Below are 22,585 nucleotides of genomic sequence, written 5' to 3' on the forward strand. Positions count from 1 at the left end.
CCGTACCTGACAGTCATTTGATTCGAATCCTGGGGCACACCGTTAATAAATAAATTCCCTCATAATGTCTAACATTGACGTTTCAGCTATCCTTAACTCAACGAGAAAGGAGGGACAAAACACGTTGATTTTTTGTGAGCTCCAAGTATGTTTGATTGTTGTGTGGGAATTTCCAATTTAGATTTCTGAGCTTTCCGCATCTAAGCCCATTTAGCCCTTCACGTTTGAGGGAAGACGTCCCTCGGCGAGCACACAATCCGGGAAAAAGGAGGAAGAAAGCATGGTGGAAAGAAGGAAGGACAAATGGAAATATATAACATATAGCTGACGAAGGTAACGTACTGTACATAGCTACTGGATATGTATGTAATATAAGAAAGACTGTTAGATATCAGACATCCTGCAACGGCATGATTTAACATCTAACTAGTAAGGGCAGTGTCTATGTAGCATACAGATAACGTATACTCCATACTGATTTCTGTAGTAAGGAAGAGGATTCCGCATATTTGTTCGGAGAACGGATTTTTCTCAGTGTATGTCGCGTGGGTTGTAAGCGGCCGGGGCGAGAATTCCATGGCGCCCTCCTCTCCCAGTGTATTATGAGAAACAACAAGAGTTTATTCTGTACTCCTAGATTTAAATATGGAATGTAAGATCATAATGCAATGTAGAAGTTAGTATTATGTTATTTTTTTTAAAGTGAATGACTTTTGTAGCTAAAACATAAAAGTTAATGAAAACATGGCTTTTGAATTATTGAAATCGAGTGCTATTCTTGCTTATTTTGAACTTGATACACATCAACATAGTAATAGCATAGAATATACAAGTAGCTATACAAATATTAAATTCCAAGATTAAAAAAATAATAAACTTCTCACAGAGAGTTAGTTCTCTCACAGAGAGTTTCAGTTGAATAATCCTAGACGATGTTTTACATTACTGGTAATTTTCAAGTTCAGAAATACTATCGGGAGTCCCTCAAGGATCTAATCTATATCCCCGGTTGTTTCTTCTCGTTATTAATGATATTTCTCTGTGTATCTCAAGTTCTTTTTGCCGACAGTCTCAAATTATACTCCAAAGTAAGTTCATTTTTTTATGACTGCGTGAAACCTCAACAGGATCTACAGGGAGTTCAAATATGGTGTAGTAAGAATAAATTAGTAATGAATATGTCCAAATGTAAATCTGTATCTTTCACGAGGAAAGAAAATCCAATTAACTTTACCTATACAATAAGTGGCACTTCCTTGTCTGCCTCGAATTCTATCAAATATCTAGGGGTTATATTTGATAGCAAATTAACCTTTACTCAACAAGTTGACGTTATAACAAGTAATGCATATAGAAACCTAGGTTTAATTTATAGGATAGGACAGAATTTCTACAAAGAATCAACATTTATAAGGTTATAATTTTCGTATATGAGGTCAAAATTAGAATACTGTTGTACTGTTTGGACACCACATTTCACTAAATACTCTGATGCAATAGAAAATATACACTTTATTTTTTTTAAAAAAATTGCGTACAAGAAAACCGGTTTCTATCCAATGTTTTCTAGGAAGACATAGTAACGAATTTTAGTTTTCAAACATTAGAAAAAAGAGATGAATGTTTGATTTGTTGTTCTTACACCAATTATTAAACGGTAAAATTGACTGTCCAGAATTAGTTTCGGGAGTATTATTACATGTCCCAATAAGTAAGACTAGAACAGCAAACACTGGGACATTCTATTGTAGAAAAGCAAGAACTAACATATTACCTAAGTCCCCTCTGTGGAGAATATATGCTTCATATAACGAAATAATTAGATTTCATGTAGTAGATGTATTTAGTATCCGAAAACAAGTTCAAAACAATTGTCAGGCAATAACTTCTGCATAATTAAACAACACATATCTGTGTATGTATAATAATGTATGTCTAATAGTGTATGTTAGATAATTATGTACACGACACTATAACTGGGCATTAAGCCTGTTGTGTTGTTCTTGCGAAATAAATAAATTTTACTTGCCGTGGCCTGGTCATTATTAAAATATCTGAATTAACATTTTTTTTTAAAAAATCATTTACCAACATTATATGAATTCCTTGAATTTTCTTGTTGTCGTCCCGGCGCTTGGGGCGATTGCCCTGGTCGCCCCGCCCACGCGACGGTTCTGACTATAATGATAGATGAGCAAAGCCCATGTCTATATATCACTGTGAAAATAAATTTATTTCTAATTTTCACTGACTTCGCAAACACGGTGTATTCTGTGTTACTTGATAATTCAGTATACAATACTCAGTATTCAGCATATTACTCTATAGAATTTTCGCAAGACCATACGTCGGAGCAAGCATTGTGATCTAATAAATTTGAAATTTGTTAACTAATAGTTCAGTCTATCCAACTGATTTCAGGTAAAACTTACTAACAATAATCTTAAACAAAGTTGGTACCTTCATCTTTGCAATCAACCTAGAAAAACTATTCACAATCCTTCCAATTGACAACTAAAAGCAAATAAACTTATAGATAGACCTTATTTCATTCCTGAGTTGAATAGCAGGCCTACTTTTTCACTTATTACAGATTTTAAAGCAATGATTCCCATGATAGGGTAGGCCAAACTTGGGAGGTGTGAATTTTAACAAAACTGGTACCAGCAACCAAAGTATTGTAGTTCATACGGCAAAAGATATTAGTGGGAATATTTATTCAATAGATCTAATCCGAAATTAAAATAGATATTTAATGCACCATGACACGTGTGCAGCAGCCTGACGATAAGGCCTTGATAATTGTTAATGTAAAGTTTTCCATTGTTTTAGATTGTGTGAACAATGGCTGATTCTTCGAGTTACAGTATTGACGATCTGAACGCACCACTTGCCTGGTCACCACGAAGCCCAGACTTCACCACCTGTGATAATGCGCTATGGGAGTTCATAAAGGGTATCGTTGCACAAAACCGTTATCATACCACTGCCGAACTGACAGAATCTTTCACTCAAGTTACACTTGCAATGCTCCGCAAAATTTCGCACAGAACCTGGCGGCGTATTATCCTTTTTCATGAGAATGGCTGATATTTTTGGACACTTAATGTTTCCTATCTCAATAAAACTTCTTGCAAGCATTGTTGTTCATGTCATTCAGTTCTTTCCATGTAGTTGTTTACCCAAGTTTATTGGTTTATGTTAATTATTTTTCAAGGATAACAGGACTTTGTGGCCACCATGTAATTTTCCTATATGTATATATATATAAAAAAACACTATTTATAGCATAGCAGTTATGACCTCTTAAAGTTAACCTGCACCAACGAATATGGCGTTGCCTATGAAATACAATTCTCGAAGATAATAAGAGTTGATTTTTTTAAAATGCAGCATATATATAGAATGCACATTCTCGATCTGCACCTATGTATGAATATATAAATACATACCGATTAAGCTAGCCTTAACTGTAATGCTATTTGCAAAGTTCGTAAGTAAGGAGTTAAAGATTACTATATTATAATAACGTATATAATGAAATAATAAAGAATTATGAAACATTTAATGTTGTAATTTAACATTCTAAATACATATTCTTTTTATGAATATTCTGAACTCACAAATAGAAATATTATTTTGAAATATATGGAAATACAAAGTAATTTTTTACATTACCACGAGAAACCATCAAACTAATATTGTTAACTATAACTATAGAATCGTCAGGATCCTACAATGAAAGTGGAACAATTAGAATAAGGAATATTCCTTACGTATCAATATTACTTCTATGCCATGAAATTTTCATCATATCTTGTAGCAATGCTTCTTAAAATATAAGAAATTATTCAATACATTAGGAACAAGATGTTAGTCACGTACTGTGTTATATATGTCATATAACTTTATATAGGAATATTTGACATGTTAAATGCAATACATAAAGAATTTGTAAAATACCTTCAAAACTTTCTTTTAAAGTTCAGATAAGCAGATAACGAAAAATAAATTCTCATGGAAATATGCTAAAATAAAAATCATTTCCAGATAATCGTATTCATTCACATATTTGTGAACGATACTTATAGACAACAATGCACTACTAAGTAGAAACTTATAAATTAGGTTTGTTCCTAATGTTATGGCATAGTATTGGTATTTTTGTAATCTCAAAATGCGACACAAAGAGAAAATACATAAAAATTTTCTGAATAATTACCCAGATGTCTGTGGAGCACCTGATATGTGTATTCGTTCAATCATAGTTCTTACCTAATTTGTAGATTCGACATGTTCAGTTTATTGAATTTTCTTCATCAAATTCAAACTATAGCATTCCCTGGCTAGCTTAATGCTTAGAAGAAAAAATATAACACTCTTGGCAATGTCGTAAGAGTATCGATCAGCCCAGAGTTTGCATACTTCTTTATAAACCAGATCAAAATGAAATTTTGATGTTACATCTTTCAGTTTACTACTAAAATCGCCCTTGTCTGATGGTCCTGATTTTTTAGTTTCCACTGATTTTTCGGATCCTGCACTAGTTGATTCCTCCACTCCTGGATCCTCAGATGTCTCTTCAAACGTTTCATCACCGAATTCTTCAGTGGACATTTTACACTCACAATAAATCCAAGATGAATTTACATATCAGTTACCAATAATTTTTTCTAATGTGAAAACTGCTTTTCGGAGATATTCAATTGTTTATTTATTTACTAATCCAGGTAGTTAGTGTTATAAGGAGATGAATTACGATATTTTTAAAGTGTTTATTGTAATATTTCTATACATATTGTGGTAGTAGCAGTTCATTAATAAATTCAAATTGGTAATGAATAAAATCAGACACAAATTTGAAAATTGTACAAGTTAAACGTCTACAAAGGGGAAACAATACGAAATACTGTAAATTAATTTGTGTATAAAACAAAATTTAATATAACTAAGTCAAATTGACTAATCAGGTACCACCCTACGTGATCTACTTTATTCTTTTTCACTCTACCTTCCCTAGGATATCTTATCTATTTGCTATAGGAGATATTTTATTTAAAAAACAGTGCTGGTTTACTTTTGGCGCACCACATTTTGCAAGATTTACAGGTACAATTCAATACTTTGCATGAAAAAACATATTTATAAAAACAAATTTCTGCAAGCGATAGAATTAAATATGAAGTAATATACCTGTACTTTACGTTTACAAGTGTAGGGTTATTAGTGTAAAATCCTTACAAATGCTTTACCACGAATAGAATGAGTGAGTAAATATGAAAAATAACTGTATTAGAAACTATTTTCCACCTGCGGTGTATTTGTGCACAATGCCATAAGTTGTATTTTATGTTTACAAGTGTAGTGCTACTAGTATGAAACCATGACAATTGCTATTGAAATTCATATAATTGCCAAAATCCACTCGTTTTCACTACCCTAGCTTATACGTATATCCACTTTCGCTGAAGAGCGTGGTGACCTAACTGACGCTCGGGCGCCCAGCTTCGCCCTGCCTTGGCTCGGTTAGATAGCATTCGTGTTTTTTAGTGAAAACCTAGTACAGGTTGTTTTGTGGTTTTTGTACTGTAGGTTTTATGCATACATCCGGACTTCGTATTTATACGCAAATCGCAAAAGAATTGTAGTTTTTCAACATATGCTTATGATGGTCCCCTTGAAGTTTAACTATGCCATGTGAGATATTTTCATATCGCGCAGCGCAAATCATTTAGGGAACAATAAGAAGGAAATTAGTGAAAGAATTCTAATTTTTCAACATTTATTTCGACAGGTGCGCCAAAAGAAAACCTACATGAAAAAAAACACTGTATTTATTCCTATTATACCGATGATAGGACATTCTTAATCTGCACGACCAAGTATTCAATTTCAGATCATACGTCTCTCTCAGCCTAACGGACATATGCGTGGAACTTTCAATTCAAAGATTTAATCTCATTCCATTATTTTTCCTTACCTACGAGATTGAATTTAGGTAACCAGTGAAAAACATAATAATATCAAGATGTGTAACTTCTAGGTTCTTGATAAACTGTTCATGACAACAAACCAACACTTGGGATATGTAGGTTGCATTACTTACACTTGCAGATAGCAACACCGATGCAAATTTGAAAACCAAGCAAGACAAACCAGCCCGAAATTGAAAATAGGACTCAGAACTACTGGATGTTGTAAACACACTTTCTTAGTTATAGAATCCACTGCAGAGAAACAAAATGGTACTTAAACAAGAAAGTCACAAAAACAGAAAAGCGAAAATTTCCGGCTTTTTTTTTTAAAAAGCCGACTTTTTATATTTAAAAAACCTAAATGCAAAAAAATGCCTAGTTCCCCGCCTCTCTAGATGAAACCTTGTTTTCTCATAAACTAAACGTGCAAAATTCCCCCATTTGATACTACGGACAATATTTTGCGTTCCTCGTCCTCGAAGCGAAGCACGAAATTCGAACAGCTTGTATAGGCGTCATAGTAAACTAACTCAGCCCTCTTTCTTCCAAATTTGGTTAAATACATATGTAAAAGAAGCCTGAGACATATGTTTAATTTAAACAGAAAGTATAAAAACGAATTTTATGTCTTTAAAATGAAGGGAATCCGAAACATTTTATTTAATAATAGCGATCATCATTTCTATCCAATCCACCTCAATTTTCCGAAAATCCTAATTCGTGCTACCTTACGTTACAAATCTTACCTATTTTCCAAATTTCAAGTTTCTTGTTCAAGCAGTTTGGACTGTTTTGATCAGTCAGTCAGACTTCTTTTATATAGAGAGAACATAACGGACCAATTATCTTACCTGAATTTACGCCACTACTCCTTGGAGAATATTTTAGCTTGCTTCTAAATAAAACCCTGAAGAAACGTCGATGCTTTTTCAGTTTAACAGCAAATGAACTCAAAGAGTCAAGGCATAGTTGCTGAAGTCTTTGGTTCCTGTGGGAAAAAAACTCTCAGTATATGAACAAATAACCTTACTTTGTACTTAATATTAAGGAAGTTAAGTTTAGAAACTAAATCTTACTAGGGCCATTCAGGCACGTAGCCAGGATTTCGTAATAGGGGGGGGTCCGTGATGAGTTATCACATCAGGGGGCTCGATTATTCTAAACTATTTTACCGGCAACATATATTGGTTCGTTTAGTCAGGATTTCGTAATGAGGGGGGGGGGTCGTGACATGAAATCTGTTGTTCACTCCAGGGACTCAATCCATCTATGCTATTTTATTGGCAACATACCCATAATTGTTTGTTAGGACAAAAAATATGAGGATATGTTAGTAAGTATTTTAATAACAAACTGTGAACAAATCTTGAGAAAAAGAATATAAAACAGTATTGAAAAAGATCTTCCGAAGTCATTTGAGCTCGCTTCTTCTTGTTTTTTGTCTTCTTTTTATCTTCTTTTAATGTCGTTAAGGATAGCAACGAGATTTCTTTCGATAGTCCATAAGATTAGCATGGAGCTTGATGGAATTCGGAATGCTTCCTTACAATTACATCCATTTTTAGCTTGACTTCCTCCCCTCAATTCCTCCACACAAAACTCCCCATAAGAAACAGTAACCAAACGCTTGCTGTAGCTTTTTATTTTTAATGCTGATTTTTCTTTTTCTCGTTTCTTTTTGTTTCATCCTTCCTTAATTTTTTAAAATTTATGGTCTCGAAGGGGGGGGTCCGGACCCCCCGGACCCACCCCTTGGCTACGTGCCTGGGCCATTCCATATGAAATCAACAAATCAAGGTGGCTCGTGTGTTTTAGATTTTATTCAAATTTTGTACAAATGTTGTGGTATCCAAGCATAGCACCTGGCAAATGTTACAACTCTACCTCAGAGGGAACTGCTGTAGGAGCCATTCGAAATCTGGGGGCTTTGTACAAAAAACATCTAAGTCCGCCTTAGACTTAAAGTACTGAAACCGCTAGATCTCTGGAGATATTGAAGCTATTTTTTATCTTCACTAAAACAATCTTAGAATTTATAGGAATTAAAACGTTGTATAATGAAGTTCCCAAGTGGGGCTAAGCATATGAATTTCACCATCAAAGAGAAAAAAGAAGAAAAAATAATGTCAAAATTTGAAAACTATTTCTGAAAAAAGCCCACCTAACACCAACCTCAAATTTTCAAAATAAGTAGCTCTGGTATTCCTCTTTAACATATAAAAAAATAGGAGGGTGTTTTTTTGGTATGTACAAGAAAAAAATTATGACAATATAAGTTCAGGGTGTATTTAGGCAGTTTTTGCACAAAGCCCACAAATTTCCAATGACTGTTTCCAATTTTCCGTATTGAAAATGTTTATAAGACTGTGGTGACTGAATAAGTGAATTGTGCCAGAAAACTGAAACTTCAAATACTATTGCTGAAGGGACTCACATTCTGCCATTAGTACCAAAATCACGGGCGACTATGAAAACTATTGAAACAATTCAAACAACTGAGTATCTTATTCGTGCATTCAAAGAACTGGCTCACTTATAAGATTTAAGTGCAAACAATGGATTCAAACTGACAGAACTAAAATGAAGACAATGATTAAAGATACAGACAACTTCATTGAGATTTTGGTAGGAATAAAATGTTAATTAGCATCACTTCATACCCAAATCCCAGAGCGACTAATTCAAATACACACAATAGAGGCTTTGGATGACAAAACATGCTTAAATATAGTTGATTTTGCTGAAAATTACTCCTGTGTTATTGAAGATGAAGTTTAAGAGTAGCACTGGACCAACAACATTCTACTCAACTGTGCAACATTCTAATCTTTTTAAATGCAACATCCTAAGAGATTCTGTAACTTCTGTTATCAAATGTTTCATTATGTTGTGTCAGTGATACTATGTTAAAGCACGATACAGTTACATTTTGTTTTCCAAGTTATTCTTTTGCTGTATGATAACGATGTTTTTCCTCAAATTAAACACGTTATCTAGTTTTGAGATGTATCACCAGCCCGATATAAAGACCATTTTAAAAAAAGATTTATCAACTTATGCCTGCATGAGTGATTTTGGACTCACTTTTGAGTGGAACTATTTTGCCATAAGACACGGCAAAAGTGTTTGCGATGACATAGTTGAGACCAAGGATGTTATAAATAGAGGATCTGTCCATATGTATCTTAATCCTATTAAATCGATGAAGCCAAAAAACAACCGAGCATCGGCACGTCTGATTGGCTACTCTCGTTTCTGTCATCGTCTGATTAGCTACTTTCGTTTCCGCCATGATTGTTGGCTCAAAACATTGCGATCCTATTGGGCGGAGTGGGCAGAGTAGGGGGTGGCGAAACTGTGACGTATGGCTTCAAGATTTTGTTGTAAGGGCACATCCTCTATTTTATAAGATCCTTGGTTGAGACGCTGAACTGTTTAGCGAGACATGCTAGTTTACAGAGGCCACTGGATGACCGGATTGTTACTGTTGCCGATGTCTTCGAATTTTCTCAAACTACAACCAATGTCAAACTATAACCAAACGCTCCTTTATGCTAAAATATGTTGGAAACCTTTGTCCGATGCTTCAAAAAAGACTGGAAAAGCCATAACGTTGCAAGGGACGCGTGAAATTTATCATTAAGAACACATCAGCCTGTTGAAACTTGAAGTCAGTCGTGCATCTTCTTCAAAGACAACATTCACTCTAAATATTTGAGCAGAATCGAAAGACATTAATCTTTCATGTGAGCAATTTATTTCGTGCATTTCTGAAAAGAAATGGTGGATTGGAAAAATGTAGTTCCGGAGGTAAAACATCCCCCCATTTGGATCTCCGGGAGGGGGATGGCTTGGGAAGGACTATTGGACGAGAAAGTAATAATGGGGGGAAGACAAACAGAGAAAGAAAGACAGGGAAGAGCAAAAGGTTTAGGATAGGGACATGGAACGTACGTACTATGTTACAGGGAGGAAAATTAGAAAATCTTAAAGAAGAAATGAAGCAAAATAATTTAGATTTGGTAGGCGTTTGTGAAGTTAGGTGGGAAGATAATGGGGTATTGAACAGCGAAGGATATAGAATGTTTTACTCAGGTAATGAAAAGGGCGGTCATAATGGCGCAGGAATAATTCTTAGAAAGCGCTTAAAGAAGGTAGTGAAAGTAGAATTTATTGATGATAGAGTTGTGATGTTAAGACTTAAAGGGAAAACGAAGGATCTAGTGGTGATGCAGACATATGCACCGACGACTTCGCATGCAACTGAAGAAGTAGAGGAAAATTATGAGAAAATAGAAGAAATTATAGATAGGGAGAAGAAGGGTGCATGCATAATTCTAATGGGAGATTTCAATGCAGTTGTGGGAGAAAAACAAGAAGGTAGTATCGTAGGCAAATATGGTTTAGGCGAAAGAAAAGAAAGCGGAGAGGGGCTGGTGAATTTCTGTAGACAGAATTCACTAGTAATTGGGAACACTTGGCTCAATCAGCGTAAGAGAAGAAGATATACATGGAAATCACCAATAGACGGCGGAAGATATCAGATAGACTATGTTATGATTCAGGACAGGTATCGGAATAGCTTAAAGAGCGCGAAGACCCTTCCCGGGGCTGATATTTTCTCTGATCATAATCTTGTGCTGGCCGAAGGAGATATTCAACTGAAAAATGTAGGCAGAAGAAAAGTAGGTAACAAAGTGTTGAATACTGAAAAGTTGAAAAACGAGGAAATAAGAAATATTTTCGTTGAAAAATTCGAAGAAAAATGTTCAAACGAGGAAAGGATAGGCGCAGATAGTAACGCACGGTGGGAACATATTAAACGTTGCTTACAGCAGGCTACAGAAGAAGCAATAGGTTACCGCGAACACAAAACTGCTAAGAAACCATTGGTTACAGAGCAGATGTTGCAGAAAATGAGGGAGAGGAAGATGTGGAAACAGGTTGATACAGAAGAGGGCAGAAATATGTACAGAAAGTTAAATAGTGAATTACAAAGAGAAACAGACAGAGCGAGGGAAGAGTTTTACAAAAGAAAATGCGAGGATATAGAAGAACTAGAAAGAGGTGGGAAATATGGGGAAATGTACAAGGAGGTGAAATCTATGGAATTTCGGAGGAAACAAGAGGGTGTTATGATGGCACTAGAAAATAAGAATGGGAAGGTAGTCAGCGAGGGAAATGAGGTCATAGGAAGGTGGAAAGAATACGTAGAAGACATATGAGAGTAGAGATAGATCGTGTAGCCTAAATGTTGAAGTAGAAAATGAAGTAGGCGAGGATGATAAAGGATTTAGTATTCTTCGGGATGAGTTTGAAAAGGCTATATCCGAGATTAGGAATGAAAAGGCAACCGGAATAGATAACATACCAATCGAACTCATTAAAAATATAGGAGACAAGGGAAAGAAAGAATTGTTCCGACTATGCAATGGAATATATGAAACAGGAGAATGGCCAAAATACTTTCTGAAAACGATCATGATACCGAAAGATCATGATACAGAAAGATCATACGCGAAGACGAAGAGGCTAAGAAATCGAACCCAAAGAGATGTGAGGATTATAGAACTATTAGTCTCATATCTCATGCAGCTAAAATTATGCTCCGAATACTGAACAGAAGGTTATATGAAAGAACAAACAAAGATGTTGAGGAGTAACAGTTCGGGTTCAGAAGAGGCAAGGGCACAAGAGATACAATTTGATTATTAAGGGCGATCGATGAAAGATTTATAGAAGAAGGGAAAGATGTGTATGTTGTATTTATTGATCTAGAAAAGGCTTTTGACCGAGTGAATTGGGAATTGTTGTTGGGAGTTCTAACGAAGATAGGGTTGGAATGGAAAGATACAAGACTTATAAGAAACTTATACATGAACCAACAAGTAAGTGTTAGGATAGGGGAAGAACTTACGGAAGGGAGTGCAATTGGAAGGGGAGTTCGACAAGGATGCTGCCTCTCGCCAACACTATTTAATGTCTATCTAGAAGAGATAGTGAAAAAGAACCTACATTATGATGATGGCATTTCGGAAGGAGGTAGAATGATTACATGCATAAGATTTGCAGACGATATGACGCTTCTTGCAGAATCTGAAAAGAAAATCAATAAAATGTCAGAAAAAATGAGAAAGGGCTTTGAAGAATATGGGATGAAAATAAATGTTAGAAAGACAAAAGCCATGGTGATTGGAACGAAGGGGTCTATGTCAAATATAAAAGTAGGAGGGGAGAAAATAGAACAAGTGAATAGTTTTCGATATCTGGGTAGTATTCTTAGTAATAACATGAAGTGCGAACGTGAAATAAAAGTAAGGATAGGAATGGCGTAAGAAGCACTTAGGAGGAAGAAAAGACTGTTTTGTGGGACCTTGAATAAAGAGTTGAGAAAAAAACTCATAAAATGTTTCGTGTGGAGTGTTGTACTCTATGGGGCGGAAACGTGGACATTACGCAAAGGTGACGAAAATCGATTGGAAGCCTTCGAAATGTGGGTGTGGAGAAAAATGGAAAGAATTAGTGGGTCGAGCGGAAAACGAATGAGAGAATGTTAGAAGTGGTGGGTGAGAAAAGAACACTTTTAGATATTATTAGGAAGAAGAAGAGAAACTGGTTGGGACATTGCCTAAGAAGAGAGTGTATCATGAGGGACGTCCTAGAGAGTATGGTGGCGGGAAAGAGAGGAAGGGAGCGAAGGAGACTACAATTAATGGATGATATTAAAACAGAAAGATCATACGCGAAGACGAAGAGGTTAGCGGAGGACCGTGGAGCATGGAAGCTTCTCAGCTGAGGCAAGTGACCTGCCAATAAAGGCAGAATACCTATGATGAGTTCACTATTGTTCAGTGTTTCTTTTATTAAATCAAAGAGCACTATATAGGCTGCGTAATCAGGGGCGTAAATAAGGGCCCCACAGACCACGCATTGCGGGGGGGCCTCAAGCCACCATGGGGCACCAAACCGTGAAGTAGGACGTAGTGAAGGGGCCCTATTCCACGTAGTCTTCAAGGTGGCCCCCGAGCCCTTAGTTACGTCGCTGTGCGTAATAGGCACATATTGATTTAAAACAACTTTATAAATTACATTTAAGGAAGAGTTTCTACTTGTTTTTTATTACTATTTTTTTCATAAGAATCATCAACCATTGTAGAAAATTAAATAATATGAGACTTGAAGTATGTTTTTTACCTTCAACATATCAAAAAACACCTTCCTAATTTTTTAATGTGATAAACAGCAACACCAGAGCTATTTATTTTGAAAATTTGAGGTTGATGTTAGGTGAGCCTTTTTCAGAAATAATTGAAAAATTTTGACATGCTTACTGACACTGACACTCAATCCAGCATTTCAGGGCACTTCATCACTGTTGTAAAATTCTGTGACTAAATTAAAGGTGTTTGCAGGAATACTATATTATTTCTTAGAACAAGGTTTAGCTTAAATACAATGCTCCTTTCTGATCTTCTGGGAATTACGAACGAGGTGCTCGGTTGTTTGAAATGTTTCAAAAGTTTTCATAGTTGTCAATGATTTTCGAACTAGTGATAGAATCTGAGTCCTTTCAGCAATGGTACTTGAAGTTTCAGATTTCTGGCACAATTCATTTATTCAGTCACCTCAGTCTTGACAATTAAAAACACTTTCAACACGGAAATTTGGAAACATTCATTGGAAATTTGGGGGCTTTGTGCAAAAACTACCTACATCCTCCCTGAGCTTACATTGTGTCATAATTTGATTTTCTTGAACATACAAAAAACACCTTCCTAATTTTTTATACGTTAAAGAGGAACACCAGAGCTACTTATTTTGAAAATTTGAGGTTGGTGTTAGGTGGGCCTTTTTCAGAAATAGTTTTCAAATTTTGACATTACTTTTTCTTCTTTTTTTTCTCTTTGATGGTGAAATTCATATGCTTAACCCTACTTGGAAAGTTCATTATACAATGTTTTAATTCCTACAAATTCTAAGATTGTTTTAGTGGAAACCATTTTCAAATAGCTTCAATATCTCCAGAGATCTAGCGGTTTCAGTACTTTAAGTCGAAGGCGGACTTAGGTGTTTTTTGTACAAAGCCCCCAGATTTCGAATGGCTCCTACAGCAGTTCCCTTTGAGGTAGGGTTGTAATATTTTACAGATGTGTTATGTTTGGGCACTACAACACATGTACGAAATTTGAATAAAATTTAAAACATATGAGCCACATTTTAGTTTCAAATTTGGTGATTCCATATGGAATGACCCACTATTAATTATTAAATAATAATCTTAATTGCTAACACAAGGTGGTCGGAAAGTTGTGCAACTCAAACTTTGGAGCATCAGAACTTTTGAATCATACGTTGGAATGAAATGAAAATGCTACCTAGGGAAAGTCCTTGTAGATATTTTTGAGATATATAGCATGATGAGGGGATTTGAGATTTATTCTCATGAATACGTACGTAGGTTATTATTATTATTATTATTATTATTATTATTATTATTATTATTATTATTATTATTATTATTATTATTATTATTATTATTATTATTATTACTAGGAATGCAATGGATGTACCCGATTGCAATGAAATGAGCTGAGCGAGCTTAAACTACGTAATCATTCCTGGCCATTATGCAATAATAAATGCCATTTTTAATTGTTGACAAAAAAATCGCGTGAAAACTTTTTCCCCATGTTAAGTCTATGCAAGCGTTTTTCGGTGATTATTCCTCGATGGTACATCGGATTTTTGATTTCGACCTATGTTGTCACTCAGCACGACATACTCTATCAGCGTGCTAAGTTTGGTTGAGATCGGCCAAACGGTCTAGGAGGAAGCGTTTTTCGGTCATTATTCCTCGATGGTACATCGGATTTTTGATTTCGACCTATGTTGTCACTCAGCACGACATACTCTATCAGCGTGCTAAGTTTGGTTGAGATCGGCCAAACGGTCTAGGAGGAGTTCGCGGACAACCAAACGGCTAACCCGAGTATAAGAGCTTCGCTTCGCTCAGCTCAATTATTATTATTATTATTATTATTATTATTATTATTATTATTATTATTATTATTATTATTATTATTATTATTATTATTATTGCAAAACGTTAAAAGTCATTGATTAAAAACAGATATTGCATTGTTTGTGGACAAATGACCATGTTAATGGTTTGGTGGAAATGTATCATTCTGAAAGAAGTACTGCATATTTAGACCAAGTGCAGGCATCGCTTGAACGTGATAATGGCGTACTGTAAAAAAAAAAATCCGGCATTACATGGCGTAATACAGCAACACTGACCATACTTGTGACTGTCCACCAAGTATGACTGTCTGAGCCATGAAAATTTTCAAATTCTTTAAAAAATCTTTCACTTTTTTACATTTCTGTACATAAATTCAACCAATTTTATGATTGCTGAGGAATTGTTACTTGATTACTGATATTTTTTTTAGAACGGAAAATTTTCCGGAAAAATATAGCGGAAAATTTTCCATCTCACATCACTACTCGCAACACACTATTTTTTCCCAATAGGCGCTCTGAAGTCGTGTAAATTGGACGCTTGTGCAGCTTCGGAAGTTTTCACCGAACTTCCGCACCTAAATATGAAACCTTAAAAATTATTATAGGACGTTACACACTGTTATTGCAAGTAAAATAGCAGTAAGTAGCTATAACAATATTACCGTTTACTTCAGAAGTGAGGCTGAGAGCCTCTTACGTATATTTTTAACATAGCAAAATTGCTGTAAGGAAAAGTATTTGTTCTTAGCAGGTAAATAGAACTGCAACAAATACTGGAAATCATTGATATCATTACATCAAAATTGTTTCAAGCGACTCAGAACCAACTTCAATCTGTCGCTTACTACACTTTTACCATGAAATATTGTAGACCTAATAATCATGTTCATTATTATCATGTTCATAATAATCATGTTTATTTGCTCCAAGCACGAAAATAATTTGGTGTTTGAAACAATCTAGACTACAAGTCAGTTTCTTCGTTTCATCGGAAACATGTATGCAGTAAATACAAACGACTGAGTGTTACATACATTTTTGCCTCCAGCAAGTGTAATTACACCCGTGTAAGCGACATAGCTATCTCGGCAACGGTTAAAAATAAAAACGTGACGATTAGACCATTCGATGCGCCTTAAAATTCTGAGCCAAAAACTGAAAAAAAAAAGAACTCGATTTCGAAAAAATGTCGCTTAGTGCGTTAATGCCGGAAAGGGACGATATAAGTCCTCTATCCCGGGCTAGTTCTGGCTACCGGGGTTTCGAGGTAATCGAAACCGGAAAGTGTAAAGTTTGTCGAATCTCAAATCTCGACAGTTTGTTAAAAGAGATTTCACATTTCATGTTATTATTTCTTCGTTACAAAAACACTTCTGATTGACTATATTCATGGTGAATTACTGAACTTATACACTCCGCAGCGACATCTAACATCTTGCAGCTAGCCCATCCAATATATACCTTCTTATCCCACACCGTGTCTTGTAGACAGACCCGCCTCTCTCTCCTCCTTAACCCTCTCCCATATTAAAATCAGCAACAACATGAGCACAATTCTAATTTCAAAATATACCGTATTGGTGTCAATAAAGTGAAAGGATAAAAATGAGACGAAACGAGATTCAGAGATGTAGAGAGTTGATGTAGAGAGAAACTTAAACATATGTCAATGAAAAATTATAACCAATAGATATCTGTTAGAGGCACGGGAGTGAGACAGAGAGAAAAGAACATAGAAGAAGGAAAAGAAAACGGAGCACAGATAAAAATATTGGATTTGAACGTAGTAAGAAAAGAACCTAACATTATAAAGTTCCGTTTCCAGAAATCCACCAGTAAGATAGAAATAACTTTTTTTTTTAATTTTTGTCAGAACTATTCTAATAAATACGTAGAGGATGCTTGAAAAATTCATTAAGTGACGTTCAAAATGAATATCAATCTTGGTGGTCAACTTAAATACTCACTTTTCAGTGAAACTGTAGTGTTCTGAGGCATATTTAGGATAATGCCAAAAGTTTAACACACGCCATATCTTTCTGCGTGGTTCGGTTGAAAATTCGGTGGTGTTCATTAAATGTACAGATCTGAAATACATTATAATAAACCTAATAGGTAGCGTAGGTCACACCTTCCATTCCAGACTACTAATGCAAACTGAACAATAAAATAAAAGAAAAAGAAAAATAAAAAATATTTAAAAAAATGAATGAGTCATATTTTACTGCTTAATTTCTATCAGAAAGAGCCTACATTAAAAGTCCTAATTGTATCATAATGAAAAGTTACACATGTTTAAAAGGAAAATTGGATGTTGGTTCCTTACAGACGTAGCAAATCTGGCATATTTCGCATTTCATATGTGGATAAAACGAATTGAATTATAGGATGGAAACTAATTTTATGTCAAATTAACATAAATAAAATCTCTCTTGAAATGACCGAAAAGGGGACCATTTTCTAGTCATTTCTGAACATTCGCCTGTTCAAAACATCCAATCTCTATTCCATCTATTACGGATATAACGTATTCGCAATAATAGAATGAACACGCTAGAGCTGAAACGGATCATTGCAGTGACACGGTGATTCGACTGAGACTCGGTAACCCACAGGAAAAAAGATACTTTACATATTTCCTTGACATAGAGTGTGTTTTTGTGTGTGAGAAAGAGAGAGAAGAGAAAGATGCAAGACATGATAAGGAAACGTCAAGAAAGATGGATATTCGTATTCAATATCAACGATATCTTGTGTATCTTGTTTCTCATTTGCATTTGTACCTGCATTATGACGTATACTTCTTGCAGTTGCATAGAACGTTAACTATTGCATTCGGGTTAATTCTTTCAGATACATTTTCCTTGCGCCTTACTCCGAATCTATTACTTTATGCTAGAGTCTTTGACTCTGCAGGTGACTTGGACCAATGTATTGCATATCTTTGCGTTGTCACTGGATTATCACGTTGAGACGACAGAATACATTAACCGTTGCACGTAGTGCTCTCAAAAGGGTCGGGTTGGGTCAGTCGGGTCAGCTCGGATCGGGTTGTAGGGTCAGGCTACTCGGGTCGGGTTGTCGGGTCGGGTTACCGGGTCAGCTCGGGTCGGGTCATTCAGGTCAGTTCGCTTTGGTCAACTAAGTTTAGGTTGAGCTTAAACTCGGCTGGAGTCGAAAGCTGCTGTTTTTCACTAGCTGCCTAATTAAAAATAGCAATTTTCAATTGATTTTATAGAAACCATAAATCTATTTTGAACACTTGCAGCTAGTGTTTCATGGTAAATACTTATTTTGTACTTGTGTATACTTTGATTTTTAAATGTGGAAGATTGATTTTACCAATCGACTGTAATATTAATATCTACGCCAATATGGAGTCTGGATTTAGAACAAAACTAGAAGTTGTTTAAGCAAGGCCAAAAGAAAGATTGGATATGGACGACGAATTCCAAGCGGGGCCGCGGTGGCTCAGTGGTAGAGAATTCATCTCTGGTGCGTGGTGTCCATGGTTCGATCCCAGCTTGTGCTAAGTGGGCTTTGTGGTGGAGAAACGCCGTGTACTGGGTTTTCTCGGAGTTCTCCTGTTTCCTCCCACTTTCTTCATTCCACCATTTCATTCATTTCTCATGGTCACCATATCCCTTAGCCTCGGTGCAAAATCGAGGGACCTTAAACTGAATATTCCATCTCATTTCACCAAGCCCAAGAACAAGATAAAGATTGGATATGCAAGACGAAGTGCATAGTAATCTAGCTCTTGGCCTTGTTTTGGTGATCACCAAGTAGCGATGATCATATTTTCTTGCTTTCCGTATAGTATGAAAGACCATAATCAAAATCACACTTGGTCTTCATTTGTACCGATGAGACTAGCATTCTTGGCTCTTGTATAGCATGGAAGATCACCAAGACTTGACTATGCAAGACAAAGAATAAGACGCAGTATTGATGACCAAGACCCAGGGTGCGAATTGTTTGAATTTCATTTGTTGGGCTGAAAGTGATGAAATAAAATTAGTACTTTAAAATTAATTATCATACTGTATTTTTAAATTTTAAATTACGAAATTCATATTGTGTATCTTTTTACTTGCAACTATATATACTGTAAAATACGTTTCAATTACCAGAAAGAAAAATCAAAGTAGCGCGGGTCCCGGAATCATAAGAAACTATTTTGGAATGAAAGTTGAAGGATTGGGAAAAATCACAGGTGTTCTCCAGTTTCCTCAACCCCTATCATTGTAGTTAAACGATTTCCTTTTGTCTCCGCCAAGAGACTCTTTCTACTGCCTTCCGAGCAGGTGAGAACACTGACCTTGAAGAAAACTTTCGTCACATAGAACTAAAGCAAGAAAAAATAAATAAATTTCTCCCACGTCGGACATTGGTATCAGTTATAAAAAGAAATAACCAAACCTCAAAAGTGCCAAATATTCCCTAAGATGCATATACAAATCCCCCGCTTGATCTAGCTAATGGTTAACGTGTAAGACTTCGGTACACGTGGTCCGGGTTTAATTCCCAATGGGAGTGCATTTTGACGTTCACCCAGTGTCGTGACGTAGTGCTCTCAAATGGGTCGGGTCAGCTCGGGTCGGCTTACGGGTCGGGTCGGGTTGTCGGGTCAGGCTACTCGGGTCGGGTTGTCTGGTCGGGTCAATCGGGTCAGATCGGGTCAGTCAATTCGGTACACCCCAACCCGACCCGTTGAGAGCACTAGCTTGCATGTAATAGCATATTGTATGCTACAATTCATGATATCTTAGGGCTGTCACATTGAATGATGGAGCCATTATATTTAACGGAGGTGTGTTATAATTTTAATCGTTTGAACCCAATATGCACACTAGTTGGAGTCCAGTTCCAGTTCCAGTTACCTCCCTTACGGGAGATTTGTATAAAGGAAGTCACGGCCTTTAGAGCCCTGTGGACTGTTTCGTTAATGTTGGTTTAAATGAAAATTGTTTGAAATTATATTATGTATTAAGATGGCTCGTGCCAAAATGGCCGAATTAGCCTGTTTTAATTATACAGTAATTGTTTTTCACACTGTTAATGTAATAAGGAAGGATAAGCGGCGCATAAACATATTGAAATTGAATAGCAGTATATTAAAATTGTAACAAATAACAAAATTGTCAAAAATATTGAAATGTAAATAGTAAAAGTTGAATAAAAACTTACAGCAAAGCTCCCCAATACTTAAGTGTTTTCAGCGCCTTCTCTTACCTAGTTGTAGTCAGAATCAAAGAATCAAAAGAAATATATACGTATCCATGGATGCCTCTGAAACATTTGTGGAATAAAATGAAAAGCAGTGTTGCATTTTCATTGTTTGCGTTTAAACCAGGATATTTTTATACTATTTAAACACTAAAAGTTATTAGTTTTCCTTTTTGGTTTCTTTTGAAAAATAGCCACATTGCAGAGTATCTGAAAAATAACTATTGAATGATTTTTTTCACTGCTGCCGCTATGAAACGTGTCATCTCAGAGATATCTGGAGCGAAAGATACAGACGAAACGACTTGTGGAAAAGAAAAAGAATTGTGAGTTTTTCAATCCCTAAAATAAGTTTCGTTTGGTCAAAGTTCTCTCCGCTACTTTGGAGTGATTCCGGCATCTTAATCTGATCATTCGGATAGTATGAAGTTACCAAAAATCTCTTTTTTCTTTTTCTTTTTGAGAGAATAACGAACTTATATTTTGAACAAAGGACTTAGTCCTATCTCTGAGGAAAATGCTTACGTTTGTTATCTATACTGTAGTATCAGAAATGTTTCAATCCCCTACTTAGTTATAGAGGTAATGATATATCATTTCCAATGCTATGGTATTACTTATAGTATTTTCTCAAAATATTATGATTAGAAAATAGAGTTATAATAAAAATAAAAAGTGGTTCCTTAACTAAACTAATCCCAGGTAACGGACTAAAATTGTGAGAGACAAATTATAACTATAAAAGTATGCTATAAAGTTCTTTAACTTCACCCTTTAATTGACAAACATTAAAGTATTTAGTTTGCTTTTCTGGTTGAACCATGTCTTCCAGATCATAATTTCATAATTTTAAAGTATTTTTGTCCTTATTTTTTTAAACAAAATACAGAATGTTTATTTCAAAGCAACATTGCCACAAAATAGGTCTTATGTATTGCTACTGAGCAGCATTGCCCTGTTATAGTCAAATATAATAAGAATACTCTGAATAATTAGCAGCAGTTTCGTTGAGATATTTTCTTACAGAGCAAAATTTTTTTAAAAACATGAAAAAAAGAACTTTCTCTGCACGTAGGAGATAGAGCTTCTACAGCACTAAATTTGACTGTCCCTTGTTGACGAAGATTAGAAATATCTAAACAAGAGACACGCAAATCATGTATATGAATATTGTATAAAAGCAATAGTGCCAATTAAATGATCACCGAAGTTATAATTCGTGCGGATAATGCAATAGAATGCGATGTTGCTTCAGAGCAACAGTGACAAACAAAGGGTTGAAAAAAGAAGTTTTTCTTTATAATGAGGACACCATTGTATTAAAGTCTTCCTTACATCTAATATAGAATTTTCCGTCTGAACATGCAATCAGGTGGAACTGATAGTACTTCTGCCAGAGGTACATTTTCGATTTACTGAAAAATGTGTAGAGACAAATATCTGAAACTATGTTTGGCACATGGTATCATAGTAACATTCAACATAGGAACCATTGCGGTCCAAACATGCATTCCAACGTGACAACAAATCCTCGCATGTGCTTTGCAAAGAAATGTTGCTCCAGGTTCCCTAACCAAGTAACTGTAGCCAGTTGTGCTTCTTCTAATGTATGCGTTTCTTTAGGGGTCCAAACAACTGGTAGTTGAAAGGGGTTAAATCAGGGCTATACGGAGGACAGTCAAGAATTTGCTAGTTGAAACTCATGGTGTGGGGCCGTTGGCCTGTACGTGGCCGTGGCCGTGTGCAATAACAACACCCCCTCTCATAGTGCCTCTTTTTGTTCCTGACGTATGGCTGCTTTCAACCTGTCCATGATTTCGCACTATGTGTCCGCAGTAATGCTCGTATCTTTCGCCAGAAATTCAATATGTATAGCACCCTGAAAGTTCCAAAACACAGTAGCTATTGTTTTCTTTACAGACTTTGTGGTTTTGAACAGCTTGACCGACGGTGACAAGGGATATTTCCATGTCATACTCTGCCATTTTGATTCATGTCTTTATAGAGGTATTGGAGTTTATCGCCAGTTATGATGCGATGAAGAAATGAGTTTCCTTCATGGGCATATCGTGTAAGGGGGGTCAGTGAAATGTCCATTCGAAGATATTTTCGCTCTCACTAAGATGTTTTGCCATCCAACGAGCACATATTTTCCTGAAGCCAAATTGATCATGGACAATACTTTTCACTGAACCAATGCAATTTGGTTTGCAATGGATCTGCAACGTTATGCTATCTCACACTTCTATCTTCATGAATCATCGCATCACTGTCACATATTCCCATCGGTGATGGACGTTGCTGGTCTACCACTTCTGTCATCACGTGTCACAGTCTTTATGTCACTTGTGAAT

The 22,585-nt window shown here is 35.8% G+C and overlaps 1 long non-coding RNA gene across 1 annotated transcript in view; it reads right to left on the reverse strand.

The window, feature by feature from the left end:
* LOC145666790 (uncharacterized) overlaps window positions 1-20,255 on the reverse strand; it is an 89,387-nt gene extending 69,132 nt beyond the window's left edge. Inside the window, exons 1-2 of the long non-coding RNA XR_014127820.1 lie at window positions 20,193-20,255; window positions 6,827-6,963 (exon numbers count right to left, since the gene is read on the reverse strand). This is a non-coding gene — a long non-coding RNA (uncharacterized LOC145666790). The remainder of the gene's footprint in view (window positions 1-6,826; window positions 6,964-20,192) is intronic.
* Between the last annotated feature and the right edge of the window lie 2,330 nt (window positions 20,256-22,585).

Source organism: Thermobia domestica, chromosome 1, assembly GCF_964235325.1.
Source record: "Thermobia domestica chromosome 1, izTheDome1.hap1.1, whole genome shotgun sequence".
In the NCBI taxonomy this organism is placed as follows: Eukaryota; Metazoa; Arthropoda; class Insecta; order Zygentoma; family Lepismatidae; genus Thermobia; species Thermobia domestica.